This window comes from Stegodyphus dumicola, chromosome 2 (genome assembly GCF_044657685.1).
Source record: "Stegodyphus dumicola isolate Sdum_Otavi_A_Nest chromosome 2, ASM4465768v1".
NCBI lineage: Eukaryota > Metazoa > Arthropoda > Arachnida > Araneae > Eresidae > Stegodyphus > Stegodyphus dumicola.
This window is the reverse complement of record NC_140769.1, coordinates 190,681,654-190,699,009: the sequence shown is the minus strand read 5'-3', so window position 1 is coordinate 190,699,009 and position 17,356 is coordinate 190,681,654. Positions and strand designations below refer to the sequence as shown.

At 34.2% G+C, this 17,356-nt stretch overlaps 1 protein-coding gene across 1 annotated transcript in view; it reads right to left on the bottom strand.

The window, feature by feature from the left end:
- LOC118200566 (translational activator of cytochrome c oxidase 1) overlaps positions 1–17,356 on the bottom strand; it is a 46,297-nt gene that overhangs the window by 7,520 nt on the left and 21,421 nt on the right. The gene's annotated exons all lie outside the window — the stretch shown is intronic.

Sequence of the window (17,356 nt, the reverse complement as noted above, 5' to 3'; positions counted from 1 at the left end):
TTAGAAAATGCCCTTCTTCTAGGAGTTTAAGAAACTTCCCTTTAAAATACAATGGTAAGTTATTTATGAGGGGGGGGGAACACATAATGTATAGGTTTTTGTAAGCGTCTGCAAAACTTTTCTTAATTTTTTTTTGGTGCAATCCACGTAATCAATTACCATATAATAAATTAATATGATTTAAGTAACACACAGAGGGTGTTTACACATTTTTATAATGATTTCAATAAAGAATTAAACAAAAAAGCAAATATTTTGGAATAACAATTTTTGGTAACAACTTATTTGAAATGAGAAATATCATCAATTCATCCTTTTTTCAAAATGTCAGATGTAAACAAGTTGTGAATTAAAGGATATGGTTTTGAGCTTCCCACAGAGAAATATTCCTATTCCATATTTCTTTACCCCTAATGACTTTCAAGAGTGAATTTCATCAAGACAAAGCAATAAGGCTTCCTTCAAAAAGTACTACTGCATTCCTTGAAAAAATGAAGAATGATACAAGTATTGCATGTATATCTTTTCAATACATTCCTGCAAAGTCTTCTCAGATTTCACCTATGGACTATTGCGCCTTTGGTCTCTTGAAAAGAGCTCTTTTTGAGTGCAAAGTCACACAACTCAAAAGCTTTGGAGAGTAGTGGATGAGGAATGGAAATTACTAAAACTGAAAATTTTAGGAAAAGACCTTTTGTCATAGAAATCACAATGCAGACTTAACAGCGCAGAAGAAAAAGGCTATCAGATCAAACATTAAAACAAATAATCTTTACATTTTAAACATTCATTAAATGGCCCCAAAATCACTATAAAAATGTGTAAACACCCTCTGTAGTTTATAGTAAAATCTGTAAAAGTAGATCTATTTATAATCTTTGCTAAACAATCATTTTCCCCATTTTTTTTTTTTTTTTAAAGTTTTATTGTAATGCTAAAAATAAAACATAATTAACAGACATGAAAATTTTATTAATCCTAACACAATCCTTTGTTTAATCCAATACACTGCATATTTTTCAAATGTGCCACAAGATTGCTATTATTTAGCTATTGAAAACATTTCTCCAAGCAACTTCAATAGTTGAAAATCAGTAAAAGTATCATCAACTTATTTCTGACCAACTTTATGATCATTACTGCAACAGCATTTTCTACCAACAATTTTAACCAAAAAAATTTATAAAGTGTCAGAGATATGAATTTTCAACACCACACATTGCTTAAAGCTTACACCATTTTCATGCACATCTTTTCTTTCATGTTTATACAATTTTGTGATTACTTAATATATAAAAGTCTAGCAACCAAAAAGCTAAAGAAAGACGATTAATTTAGACATGAAAATGAAAGCAATGAAACAATACAAGAACGGAAAAAAAATCAGTGCGACTGCATGTGATTTGAAGTTAGTTCATAATACAGTATGAATAATTTTAAAGGTCAAAGAATTTACAATGCTGGCAATAGGTTCTCCTTCTATGCAGATGGTGGTTATTACTAAATGACAAACTGAACCAATTCCATGAAATGTAAAAATACATGGATAACTGGGAGGAGGGTATAATTATCACCAGTTTTTATTTAAATAAAAGCATGTCATTGACTGATTCAAAACTGTTAAAGATTATGCTGGTAACCACCAAAATTTTTTAGTTACAGCACATTGGTTCAAACATTTCATGGTATTTGTGTGACAGACACACTAGCTCAGATATAGAAGGAGCACATAAATTTGTAATACTTGATTTAATGCTGATTATGAACCCTAACAAATTTTCAGTGTTGATGAAATTGATTTGTTTTGAAATATATGCCCGGTAAAAGATATACATTCACAAAGATGCAAAAAATAGGTCAAGTTTTCAAGCTTATAAAGGACTGATTAACTCTTCAGCTTGATGGTAATATCATAAGTTTTAATTAAAGCTATTTTTAATTTATCAACTGAAAAACCAAGGGTATTTAAAACTGTTATTAAGCATATATTGCAAGTTTTGCAACTTCAAACAGGACAATGTACAGTCATATAAGTCTCGTGATGACAAATTATGATTAGAGGAAAACTTAATTGAATTCAAAATCTTGTGAAGGCAATTTTATATAATCAGACCTCAATGTTATTTTACACAATTGGGATGCAATGTAGCTGGGAAACAGATACTGTACAAGAACAAATATAGGCCACTCCAGAGAAAGTACAATGTTCACTGCCTGCAGAATGTAGCTTATATTTGTGCAGTCCAGAGCCCTGCATTCTATGCTCCTATGAAAAATTTACTATGCCAAATGCAACCCTAGCTGGCATACTGCCGAAATACTTAGAATCTCCAAAACAAGTGTTAATTACATGCTGCAACGTGAGAGGGGTCACATGAAAGTTTGTCCTAGTGGTAGGAAAGAGGGAAAGTCCCAAGTCATCAACTGGTGTTGTTTTCAATTGCCTTTTGTGACTTTGTTTTATATTCGCAGATATAAATGTGAAGATTTGCACCGATTTGCAACCTTAGAAATAAAAAATGTCGAAAAATCTGTGTTTCATAATATATAAATTTTATGTGAATAGTGCACATTTCATTTCATTTTTTAAATACAATCACTGAAAATAATAGAATTACATTTTTTAATGAAGCATTTTGGGGAGTGGTTGCTTAAAAAAAAGGGGTCTGTAGGTTTCCTCCCCATTTGGGCACAATCTTCCCTGATTGTAGTAGATTTAACAGCACATTTATCAGTATTATGATCTTTTATAAAAGAACTTTTTTCATTTTTTCCCACCACTAAATCCAAATATGTTTCATAACGCATGTAGATTTTAATGCAAAAATCATAAAGAAATATAACAATGTGATGTAGCTGTTCCTCAATAGACACTAATTCCGGCTAGCTTTAAAAGGATTTATTAACAGAGCACACAGGAACGGTTACAAGCAAAAGAAATATACATAAAAATGAAACATATACCAAATGGAACATCAAACATTGAGAATAACATAACATAGTAAGCTATCATCATGGTGGCTGGAGGTCGACTGACGTTTTTTTCATATCGCCACGAGATGGCGTTTAAATAAAATAGTTCGGTTACAGTTCATGAGTTCATGGCGTTGAATAAAATAGTTCAATTACACTTAAATAGTTCTGTTACATCCTACCCCTCTGACTTCGTAGATGTCTCAGCAAGAAGTCAGGAACTGACATTTGTCTACTTTGTGCAGCGGGCGGAGAATCAGATGAATGGGCTCCAGTTTGACTAGCAGTAGATTTAGCATCACCAGCATCTTGTGCAACAGGTGCAGATTCGGGTGGTATTACACGTTTCGGGCGTCCTCTTTTCTTTAAGGGAACCACTGGGGTTACACGAGCTGAGTTCTGAAACTTATTTTGATCTTGATATGGTTTCAAGGCTGAAACATGATACTTGCCGAGAATTTTGTCTGGTTCATGAGGATCGGTAATATCATAAGTGGTTGGAGATCTTGTAGTCACTATCACATAAGGACCATCTCTCTTCGGCATGAATTTAGCAGTTTTCTTCAGTGGACCTTTGCTGATTGTGTGGAGGGTGACCCAAACTTTATCTCCAGGAACGAATTTCGGTGTTTCTCTTCGTTTTCTGTCAGCATAACGTTTCTGTTTATCTTGATGCAATTCGACTCTTTCTCGTACCTGTTGTACATTTCTTGCAAAACGTTTCAAATATGGAGTAATTTCGGGAACAAAATTATCGTTCTCAATTACGGCTTTTATATCATGCTTTACATCATCTAAGGTTCGTAACTCTTGTGCAAATTGAAGAAAAGCAGCAGAATGTCCAGTTGAATCACATTTGGATGTATTCAAAGCAAACCTTATTAATGGCAGTTTATCCTTCTATGACTGATGGTCGTTACCAACAAGTATTGCTAAACGTAGTTTCAGATCTGTATTCTTCCTTTCAACTGGGTTAGATTGTGGGTGATACACAGGAGTAAGACTTTGATCATTGTTCAAGATATAGCATAGTTGTTGCAGGTAAGTAAACTGGTAAACTGGGTACCATTATTAAAACTAGTAAACTGGGTACCATTATCACTTATTATTTTCCTTGGTAACCCAAATCGAAGGGCGACTTCCTCCAAAAGAATAGTGGCACATTCTCTGGCCGTGGCTTCCTTTAAAGAAAATAGTTCTGTCCACTTCATGGCACAGTCCTGCACAATAAAAATCAATTTTTCACCAGACGGTGTTTCAGGAAGGGGACCGAAAAGATCAGTTGACAAGGTCTCAAAACGTTGAGCATAGACTGGAGTTTGAAGTAAGCCAGATGGCTTTTGATTAGTGGCTTTATAACGACAGCATTCGACAGCTTTTGACATATTCTGCTATATCCTTTCTCATTCCAACCCAGTAGTATCTTTTTGCTATTCGATAAAATGTTCCTTCAGATCCATAGTGACCAGCCGTTGGCAAATCGTGATATTCTTTCAAGATTTCCGCTTTTCTTTCTTGAGGTATAACTAGTTGAGCTTCTTCCTCTTCTGAATCAGGGGAATATCGGTACAAAACTCCTCTGTTCATAACGTAGCCTCTTCCAGTCCAAGTTGCACAGTCTGCTTCTTTCTCTGGACTCTCAAAAGTTTCAATGATCTTCCGAAGATCATCATTTTCTAGCTGTGATTGTCTTAATTCTGCAGGGCTAATAGTAGGGATTTTGACAGAGACAGCACAGACTTGACAAGAATCTGTACTTGAGTGTTCACAAATAGGACGAGACAATAGATCAGCAATAAAGTTCAATCGTCCAGGAGTGACAGTCAGATTGTAGGATTGGATTTGTAATGCCCATCTTGTGAGCCTACCAGTTGGTGACTTTAAAGAAATCAGCCACTTTAATGGTTGGTGGTCGGAGGTGATTGTGATAGACTGGCTTTTAACATATCCTCTAAATTTGTTGAGTGCCCATACTACTGCTAACGCTTCTTTTTCTATGGTGAATAGTTTCGTTCAATGGTCAGCAAGCGGCTGGCATATTCTATGGGGTGTTCTTCATTTTTCTCCCCTTGTAGTAACACTGCTCCAATGGCTACATTGCTAACATCTGTGCGAATGATAAAAGGCTTCGTTCCATCAGCTTGCTTAAGAATCGGCGGACTAATTAATTTGGATTTCAGCTCTTGGAAAGCATTTTTTTGTTCTGCTTCCCACTTCCACAGTGCTTTCTTCTTTGTTAAATCCGTTAACGGTTTGGCTATTTGAGAAAAATTTGGAATATATCGACGATACCAGGAACATGTTTGTACGAACGATTGCACTTGCTTAACAGTTTTCGGTGATGGCATTTCTGCAATGGCAGCAGTCTTGTGTGGATCAACAGCTATACCATGCTTAGTAATGTAATGGCCAAAATATTTTACTTTTTCACAACAGAAGTGGCATTTCTTCCGGTTAGCATTGAGCTTGAATAACGATAGACGTTGGAAAACTTGTTCTAAGTCAGAAAGGTGCTTTTCGAAGCTAGATGACAGCACGATGATATCATCTAAATATGACAAAGCAAACACATTATTAAGTCCAGAATGGAACTTATCTATCAATCTAGAAAAAGTGGCAGGAGCGTTTCTCAATCCGAAGGGCATTCGGGTAAATTTATATGTACCTAAAGGGCAAACAAAAGCAGTCTTAGTTTGATCTTTTTCAGCTACTTTCACCTGATGATAACCGGATCTCAAGTCAATAGTTGACATATAAGGTGTTGGTTTTGCTTCACTCAACAAATCATCTATACATGGCAAAGGATAAGTGTCTGGAACGGTCTGAGCATTTAGGTTGCGATAATCAATGCATAACCGTACTTTTCCATCCGCCTTGGGAATCAGAACCACAGGAGAGGCATAGGGGCTTTCACATTCTTTTATGATACTTTGTTTTAGAAGGGAATCAAGTTCCTTTTCCAACAGTTCTTTCTTACTTGGGCTCATCCGATATGGAGGGACTGAAACAGGGGGGGCTGTTTCTTGTATTAATATGATGTTCAATGAATGGAGTGGCTTCTCCCCCTACTTTGAAGACAGTGTGATATTTGTTAAGCAATGCATCAGTTGCAAGCCGTTGGGCTGTAGTTAATTGCTGTCCTTCATTTTCTCGTAGTCAGCAGTGGTTTACAACAACTGGGGTTTCTTCCAGTACTTGGGATTGATGAGGTTTCACGAAGCTATATTTTCTTCGAGGTTCATCACAAAAGTTCCACTTATTTTCAGCAAGATTTAAAACAATTTTAGCTTTTTGAAGGAAGTCAATTCCTAACAGAGTCGAGTTATTTTTGGCATCAGGCAACACAAGGAGCAGAGTTTTGAACTCTCTGCCTTCGAGAAGAATAATTTGTTCGGTGCGAAGTACCTTTTTTTCAGATACCAAACCATCAGCGAAAGACACCTGTAGTGTTGTCTTTTTAAATACTGCATCTTGTTTCTGCAGAATATGATAGAGGGATTCACTTGCGATTGAGTGACTAGCACCACTGTCGGCGAAAGCTGTACTAGAAACACCACCAATACTAATTCGAAATACAGCAGTCCGAGTGGAAGATAAACAGGATTGGATTTGGATAGTGCCAAAATTTGATGAAATTGAAGTCTTTGGGGGGTTACAGTCTGGACATTTAGACTTGATAAAACCAGTTTTTCCGCACCCATAGCATGTTAAAGGAGGTCGCTTTCCCTCTGTTTGTTGCTGACCACGATTTGAAAATGTTTTATGAGTTCCCTGTACGTCACTTGTTCGATTTTCTACTTTGTGTTTGGATGGATTAGTCGGTTTGTAAGAATAGTTCCGCCTGCCAGGAAGTTGAGTTTTATAGTTCGTATTTTTAACACGTACAGCTTCATAATCATCCAATTTCTGTACTAATTCAGATGAACTCTTTATTTTTATTTTTAATCAATAAAATGCTCCTTAACATCACTACTGACTCTTCTTTTATGCGATCCATCAGGACCAAGTCTTTGAGTGATTCAAAGTCTGTAACATCGAGACTATGAAGCCACTCTTCGAGATAATTGTTTAATTCGTAAGCAAAATCTTTCCATAAGGGCCCAGGGTGTTTTTTGTGTGTGGTAAGTTTAATTCGAAATGATTCAGCATTTAATTTGAATCTTTGTAGCAGAATCTTCTTGATGTAAGAATAATCTTCTAATTTGTCTTTTGGTTCTCTTAAAATAATTTGCGAAATGTCTATAGGCAGAAGACGTAGGAGATGAGTGATGTAATCTATTTGTTTTATATTAACTTTGTCACATTGTCTTTCAAAAATTTGCAGGTAGGTTGCAATGTCAGAAGTTCCTGTAAATTTAGGGATTAGGTTTTGAATATTTGTTTCAATAGCTGCAGTTGAAGCAAAGGCGGCATAGTTAGGATTTGAGCTAGCAGCTGCCAGGTTTAATTTTAAACATTCCAATTCTAATAAAAGTTCTTGTTCTTTTCTTTGACGTGTCTCTAGATCGTTCCTTTCACGTTGTTTTTTTTGTCTAGTTTCGATTAAAGTTTCCAGAAGATTCCTGGTAAAAGCCTTATCATAAGTGTCAGAATTGACGATAAGATCTTTAAGATCTATTGCTTGCATAGTGTCGTTTACAGTGAAACCCAGTTCTGTAGCGAGAGTTTTTAAATCCTCTTTTCGTGCTTTGGCAAGGTAAGCCATAATTATATGAGAGGTCGGGGGGGGGGGAAGATGAAGTCGATTTTGTTGTTATTTCGATTTTATTCACAATACAGTATTTTAGAATTAATAATTATACCTTTAAGTAAAATGTATATACCCCTATTAAACAGCATGTACAAATGTAAACAATAATACTCCCAAAGTTTATTATTTCTGAGTCATAAAAATATCATAAAATGCCCTCATAAATTCAACTTGTATCAAGATAATAACATATAATAAATTGCTCAAAAATTGTTTACTACTTAGCAAAACATACAAAACATACATAAATGTCTTACCATAAACTTTTATATTTAAGCTGAATTCTTCGAAATCTTAATCTTAACAAAATTAATTAAGCAATACACACTTAGTAACTCTTTTACTTTAATTAAATGGTCATTCGATTTTATTCATAATTATTTTCTTTCGCTTCAAGAAATATTTTTCAAGACACGCATTCATTAAAGGAAAACAATCGTATTTTCTTAAAATAATATACTACAGTTAAAAGTCTTTAATCCGGACTCGTCGGGACTTCGGCAATTCCGGATTATCGATTTTTCCGGATTATAGATCATCAGTTTAAATCTGATAAGATGGCATGCAGAAATTATAAAATTAAAAATATGAAACCGTAATTTATAAAATAATGAGCAATTATGATCTAAAGGGTATCAAAATTTACAAAAAAAGAAGCTTAATATTTATTTGTTTATTTTATTAAACATTTCTTTCAACGCGCGCATGCGAAAGCATACCTTACGCATAGCCGAAATTAGAAAATTGCAACCAGGAAACTATTTGATTTGTATTCGTGATATTTATAATGACGAGGAATTTGATTTAAATCATATCAAAGACGGAGTACATCGAGATTAAATACTACATTTAGTAAGGAATTATAAGCCGAATAAAATAAAAACATCTGCCCTGAAGATAACGATAGTGCTGACAGATCAACTTCCAGTTCATTGTGTGCCGCGGCGTCCCCCCCCGAGCAGAGCAGCGTGAAATTGATAAACAGATTTCGGAATGGTTAGATAAACAAAGGATATGCCTTTATCCATTTTTTGTAGCAATTCGTTTTTTGTTTGATGGACATTGAAACCTACTTTCGTTTTCTAGATCCTTTGGGAGCTCCAGCACTCCAGCACTTTTTGTTTGATGGACATTGAAACATGCTTTTGCTTTGTAGATTCTTTGGTAGTTCCAGAATCGGAAATTCTATTTGACATAATCGAAAGTTCAAGCTTACTTTTATAAAATTGCTCTTACAGTCTGCAAAAAATAATAAGCCGGATCCAATTCGAAGATTAAGGAACAACGCAATCATCAACATTAACTGAAATAGATAATTAGATAATTTTAGCTTATACCGTCCGTTATACATTAAACGCGCACGCTAAAATGTATTCTGCGCTTGCGCAGACGCATATGTGCAGTCGTAAATGTCTTGTGAGCACGCGTAAAACGCCTATGCGCATGCTTCAACACGGCGCATGCGCAGAAAGATTTTAGCTTTGAAGTCCGGATTATAGATCATTCTGGATTATGGGTGTCCGAATTAACGACTTTTGACTGTATAATCATTTTCTCAAAATGTTCGTCCAAAGATAAATCAACAAGTACAATATTTTATTTTATGTAGAATAAAACATTTAATGAGGAACAACAGCACTCAAAGGAAATAAAAATAATAAAAGATTTGACGTAAACACATCATAAATCATCGCTAGTCTAAACATTCCGCGGGGGAAAAACATCTGCTGCTGTAAGTCAGAATCGAAACTAATAAATTCTAACGAACAATGTCCATGAATATATTCAAACTTTAACATCAAAACATGTATTCAGTGAAACAATATTATCCACAAATTAATTTAATATGCACATTAACATTTTAAAATAACAAATTACAGTTCAAGAAATAACGTTTGATTAACAGAAAGCCGTTTGCGCTTTCGTTTAATAGTCTTATGCAGTATCAACAAATGAGATTTCAGTAAAGTATTTACATTTGCTTTAAGAAGCAGCTTATAATAAATAAACAGTTTAAAAGAACTTTAAACTCAGATTAAACGATAATGTAAACGAAACTTATCTTTTCCGTTGAAAGTGTCAGTTGATGATTTGATGTGCTAGCAGCACGGCATAACAATTTTAATTCCAGAATGTTTGACCAGTATTCCACACCTGAAAAGAAACTGAGCCAATCTCCAGCAACTAAAAGTTAAATTCGGGATTAAGGGCTTGTTAAAGCCAAACACAAATTCTAAGCATTTTGGATTCAATTTAGTTGGGCACCAATGTGATGTAGCCGTTCCTCAATAGACACTAATGCCGGCTAGCTTTAAAAGGATTTATTAACAGAGCACACAGGAACGGTTAAAAACAAAAGAAATATACATCAAAATGAAACATGTACCAAATGGAACATCAAACATTTGAATAACATAGTAAACCATCATCATGGCGGCTGGAGGTCGACTGACGTTTTTTCATATCACCACGAGATCGCGTTTAAATAAAATAGTTCGGTTACAGTTCATGAGTTCATGACATTGAATAAAATAGTTCAATTACACTTAAATAGTTCTGTTACAACAATCAATTTTTATAATTACTAAGGTAACTATAATCACTTATAATCGCAAAGTTAACACAGTGAATGATTAAGAATTTTTTTTCATCTGTATTAATGTACATAAATTTTAGCTCAAAGATAAAAAGATATGTAATTATTAATATAGTATAATTATGATAATTGTTTATTATCATAAAATTATTATAATTAGTTAATGATTATTACATTTGAATTCATTGCAATGATAATATAATAATGAAAATTGTATAATAAAATATAATAATTATAACAACAATTATTTTACAGTACTAGTTATTTATTACTCTTTATCTTAAAATTATATAATATATATATAGAAAAATTAAAATTTGAAAACACTCATATATTTGCCAATAAATAAAATAAATGCACAAATTAAACACAAAGCAATCAAACAATTAATTACAAATAACAATCAGCATATTATCTTGCATTACTTAAAAGTAATTTTCTACCTAAGTCTGTGGTCTTTTGGCACCGAGCTTTGAATGCAATGAAAATAAACACGGAAAAAAATCTCTACTTCACGATTCATATTCATCCACCCTAGTTCAGAAATAAATTGGTCCGAACTGTGCATGCATGCTTGTTCTCATGGTCAAGGCTGGCACAGTTAAACTAGAATTACTAAGCATTATACGATTTATTAAGTATACTAGTATTATATATTGTATTTTAATATATATTATTTACTAAGTAGTAATCACTGTCATTAATTACTTGCATTAAGTAATCACAGAGTTATATAAGATGAAGGAAAGGCTTTAAATGAAAATTGACGACATGCAATGACTGAATAGCTGTGAATAATTCAAAGTGTTGCTAAATCTAATAGAGGTGGGAAATTCAAATCTCTGACACTTAATGTAAATTTCTTTAGTAAGAATGCTGATATACAGTCAAAAATCGTTAATACGGACACCCATAATCCGGACCTCAAAGCTACAAACTTTCTGCACGTGAGTCATGTTGACGCAGGCGCATAGGCGTTTACGTGTGCGCGTAAGACCTTTACGGCTGCGAATATGCGTCTATGCATGCGTGTTTAATGTATAACGGATGGTATAAGCTAAGCTAAAATTATCTCATTCAGTTACTGTTGCAGATTGCGTTGTTCCTTAATCTTCGAAATGGATCCGGCTTATTATTTTTTGCAGACTGTTAGAGCAATTATATAAAAGTAAGCTTGAACTTTCGATTATATCAAATAGAATTTCCGATATATATTTGCTAATATGTAAAGGATCTGAAGCGAAAGTATGTTTCGAAATCCGAAATCTGTTTATCAATTTCTCGCTGCTCAGCAGGGGGAACGCCACGGCGCACAATGAATTGGAAGTTGATCTGTCAGCACTATCCTTATCTTCAGAGCAGATGTTTTTATTTTACTTGGCTTATAATTCCTTACTAAATGTAGTATTTCATCTCAATGTACTCCGTCTTTGATATGATTTAAAACAAGTTCCTCGTCATTATAATTCGCTTCCGATAGTGAAGAAAGTGACACAGAGGGTATTAAAATTGAAAAAATTTCGATTGCCAAATTAGTCGGTATTCTCGACACAGCAATTATAGGACTTGAACAGCGGAACTTTGTCACTAAACAAGAAATTATGTCTGTTTAATAGAATTAAAGAGAAAGTATTATCACATGAAATGAAGCAACTTAATTGAAAGAAATGTTTAATAAAGTAAACAAATAAATATTAAGCTTTTTCTTTTTGTAAATTTTGATACCCTTTAGATCATACTTGTTCTTTATTTCATAAATTACGGTTTCATATTTTTAATTTTGTAATTTCTTCATGCCATCTTACCAGATTTAAACTGATGATCTATAATCCGGAATCGCCGAAGTCCCGACGAGTCCGGATTAACGACTTTTGACTGTACCAGTTTTTTTGGTATTTCAGTGTATTTAATGCATTTTAGTGTAGTTAATATTTCAGCATATTGTTGTCATTAAAAGTTGTAAATCTGAAAATCTAAGAAGAAAGAACGTAAAATGTCACTTTAGAACGTAAAATGTCACTGATTTATAAAATCACACAGCTACAAGAATACTTTGTAAGGTTTATCTTAAGTTTCTAATAGATAATTTTAGTTAAAGCTACTTTCTTGTCCTTCCTAATTTCAGCTTACACTTTCCTACCTATGTTTCTATGTGTTTTTAGAATCATGTTTAATGCAAATGAGTAAGATTAGTATTTAAGTCAAAGTTCCACTGACTTCGAGAGAGAGCCTCAGAGTTTCAGACTAACGCGTTGTGACGAGGTCACATTGAATTAATTATTTACTACGTTATGGCAATATTTAGATATTTGCATCAGATTCCTTTGGTGACAGTTTCATTTTTTTCGCCAACTTGTGTTCTAAGGTGAGGAACAGATTTCATCAGACAACTGTTGTAAGCGGAGGAAAATATTGCATCAGACAACTGTTGTAAGCGGAAGAAAGTATTGCGTCAGACAACTAGCGTCTTCACTTCTGTTTGCCTGGGTAGCTGAAGGTATTTTGCGATTGGTTGCCTTCTGACGCTGGATCTTTTTTCATTGGGCGGCAAAACTTAACTGTGGAACTTTATATAGCATGAAACATGTTTTGCATCAAAAGGTGGTATGTGAATTTTGTTTGTTGTATAGCATGAGAAGTATTGTATGTCATGATATTCTATTACTGTGCCTTTGAGGACTCACTGTTAATGCATTTACCACCACAACTGTCTTATGTCTTGCAAGTTAACTTTGTTTACACATGATATTTCTGTGTTTGTGTATCCATATATCCTCTTAAATGCTGAATTCTGTGCAAATAGAACAGAATGTAGGTTATGAACTATATGAACAATGTTCAAATTGTTTGACATCTCGACTACTTTTGTGGACTGTGTACTTATTTAACGCACACTTATTATCAATTATGTGCCTGGTTCTTCAATATTTTGGACAAATTATGTGAATGCGCAATGATTATATCACTTATTACTGAGTACACGTGTTGGAGACAGTGCCTGAATACTCAGTACGGTAATTATGCTAAATTTATAGACTTTTTGATATTATGGACTCTAACATTTTTCATGGACTTTTAAAATGAATGCTTCGATTACTGTGCGTGATGCACAGAAGACTATCAATTGAACTTTAATCATCTGTGCCAACAGTGTAAAATTGGATTCTTTGCACAATTATCCATATACTTTGGTGTTAAACGATAGCAATGTAACCAAGTGATCTCCATGTTTCAATATGTTAGAAATTGTATGTTTATTTATAGCGCATTTGATTATGTTATTTGTCTGGCATTTGTATACTATGTACTTTTATTTATTATGTAAATAGCAATTTGTGTGTAATATATGTATTTTTAACCAGCACTTTCACATGAATTGGCATGTGTTGATATGAGGCTCCCTCTTAACACTAGGAATGTTCTTCGAGTACATAGGAATTTTTTTTTTTCTTTTTTTACCCTTTTTTTTTCCGAACGAGGGGTGGATATGTGACGAGGTCACATTGAATTAATTATTTACTATGTTATGGCAATATTTAGATATTTGCATCAGATTCCTTTGGTGACAGTTTCATTTTTTTCGCTAACTTGTGTTGTAAGGTGAGGAACAGATTTCATCAGACAACTGTTGTAAGCGGAGGAAAGTATTGCATCAGACAACTGTTGTAAGCGGAAGAAAGTATTGCGTCAGACAACTAGCGTCTTCACTTCTGTTTGCCTGGGTAGCTGAAGGTATTTTGCGATTGGTTGCCTTCTGACGCTGGATCTTTTTTCATTGGGCGGCAAAACTTAACTGTGGAACTTTATAAAAGGCGGTATTTTTTGTCTACCAGGAGGGAGGAGAAGGAGGAGATTGTGAAGGTGCGAGATGGAGACGCTGCATAGAGAAAGACAGTAAGAGTGGAGGTAAAATGCAAACTTTTAGGAGTTTATCGTGCAAGCTTTCTTTAGTCTCCCAGTATGTATGAAAGAAGCGAGTTTCTTTCTCTTTGATATTGTAGCTGCAAAATTTAAGCTAATCTCCTTTTTCCCGGGCTTGGCATTTTCGCCCGGCATCCCGATGAAGAGTACCTGCATGTGTATGAGCTGAAATACACCAAGTCTTCGAAGGGCTCTGTGGAAGAATTGACCTATTTTTTTTTTGTTCTGAGTGAGGAGGCCTCATATCGTCATGTGACATACCGGATTACAAAAAAAAAAGGAATATCTCTTCAGTATTGTTGGTATCCAATAAAGCAAGAATTAAATCTGTTTTCACGTGTTTGTCACTCTCTCGTCACGGCGGGCTATAGACCTGGATCTTGTCCTGGGGTAAGTTGCCACTATATTCCTGTTTATCATAACATGTGACATATACGTTTGCCACCACAACCAATGAAAGAATCATTACCACACTTGGTGCCGTGACCAACCGTTTCGTGTGCTGTGGCAATTACATTAACGTTGCATTGAACTGTATCTATTCTAAGACTGTATTTAAAGCAGTTGTATTTATGAATGTATTTAAAGTGAATATAGATTGTATTAATCACATGAATAATTCAAAGTCTAACTTAAGTCTTATGCTGCAGTGGTAAATTTGTTTGATTTTATTTTTATTTGTATTATACATATGATTTATTGTATATGCCTTTATTAGGCAAAAATTTGCATATTTATCATATGTGTCATTTCATAGAATGTTATTTTGTTTAATTGAGTATGCCTAAGACACGACAAAAATCTCCTGAACAAATGGAAACTAAAACATTCACATTTAATATTGCATCATTTTCTGGTGATCCTGATACCGTTCGCTGGTTCACTAGCCAGATTAAAGAATATAAAACTCTTAATAATTGGAATGATAAAGTAGCACTATTATATCTGAAAAGTAAACTTGTTGGTGCTGCACAGCAATTCTTTGCAGAATCGCCTGCTTGTCAAAATGTGACTTCCCTAGACGAGGCTTGTGAAAAACTGATAAATTTCTTTTCGAAGGATTCTAACTCTTCATCTAATTTAATTGCTTTCCAGACCATTCAGCTGTTACCTGGTGAGTCAATGAAAAGTCTTGCTCATCGCATTGAAACTTTGGCTCATGCTACATACAACCATGTTCAAAATAGCAAAGCATTGAACCAAATAAAATCTTTGCAGTTTCTAGCTGCTTTACCAATAGAACTCAAAGAAAAATTAATTAGTGAATCTACAGATAATTTTGATCAGCTTGTGAATTTAGCTCAGCAACATCATTCTAATTCGCAAAATTTGAAAATAATGCAAACACATTCCATTGCTTTGAATAGCAAAGATGATACAATTGAGAGTTTAAAAAGTCAAGTTGAAAACCTCAGTCTTCAAATTGCATTACAGAATGAAAAATGTCAGTTTTGTAATTTAGATAAGCATCCCTTAAATCAATGTAATGCTGTTTTGTCTTTACGGACCAGTAATCCCACACATGCTCATGATGCAAATGACCAGTGTGTAAATTGGATGCAAGAAACTCCCATATATCCTCCATATCCACTTCCATGCCTATACTGTCATAAATTTGGACATTCAATGTCAGTATGTCGTGCGTATTTGGCGATGTGTAGCCCTCGTCAGAACCAGGTTAGAAGTTCGAGTAACTATGTTAGCAGTCGTCCTAATCTCACTAGACCACAGTTCTATAGCAATAGTTTGCGACAAGGTGATAACTCAAATGTTAACAGATTTCCATCTTATGGTCGGAGACCAAATTATTATAATCAGCCAAGATACAGTACCCCACGCAAGGGGAGTTCACAAGTAGGTGGCGATGTGACCTCTAATGTTTCAACCAAGTCACCAAAAACCAACTATCATACGAGCAAAGAATCGGAGAGTATTGAAACATATTTAAATAAGCAAATGATAATCAGTGGTAAACCCTCGAGTTCTATCAAAGAGTTTTTGCAACAATTTCATGTCAAAAGTAAAAGTAATTGTTTACTTATTGCGCATATAAATGATGTCTTTTCTGATTGTACTCTTCCTTTGATTCATGCAACATTTGGTAAAAATTTGTGCACTTTATTACTTGATTCAGGAAGTTCTGTGTCATTGTTATCAAAAGCCGTGTTTGATACAATAAGATTGGATACTAAAGTTAGATTTTTATCCAGACATGTTCAAATTAAAACTATCAATTCCAATTTACATTTTTCAGCCTGTGCAGAAATATCATTTAAGATAAACAAGCAGCATTTTAAACACGCCTTTTATGTATCTGATGCTTTTTAACAAAATTTTCATGGAATTTTAGGTTATGACTTTTTATCCAAACATGATGTCTTAATATGTGCTAAAAGTGCAGTTGCAAAATTTAATAATTTTGATGTACCTCTAATTAATATGGCTAATGTAAAAAATTATAATTGTAATCCTGTACCTTCAGAATGTTATGCAATTTTGAAACACAAAATTATGTTAGATCCTGGAGAATCGACAATTGCGCACTTAAGAGTCAATAGTTCTCATGCTAACAATCAACCTGTCCTTTTTCAACCAACTGTAAGTAAACACAATATTGAATTGCATCCTGCGATCCACACTCTAAATGACAATTCCTTCATTACTGTCATCAAAAATATTGGTTCGAACAATGTTCATATAAACAAAAATCAGAAGCTAGGTCAAGTCACATCTGATATTGAATTTGCTGAGACCATACCTGATTCCGTAAATTCAGATACTCCTCAAAATGAGTATTGCAATCTTATAACTCCATCAAAAGAGGTTTTAGAAATAAGGAAACAAGAATTGTTACCAACTGACTTTGATCTTAACCATCTTTCTCCTGAACAAAGGCAGTGTTTATTGGATGTGTTAATCTCTAATTATGCAGCTTTTTCCAAATCTTTAAAATCACTTGGCTGCACTGATAGGATAACCCCACAAATTTGTTTTAGGTCTTCGAATCCCATTAGGACCCTCCCTTTTGAAATTCCTTATTCATTGCAATCCCAAGTTAAAGAGGATCTTCAGGAATTGCAGGAAGCTGGTTTAATTCATCGAAATGTTGCTGAATG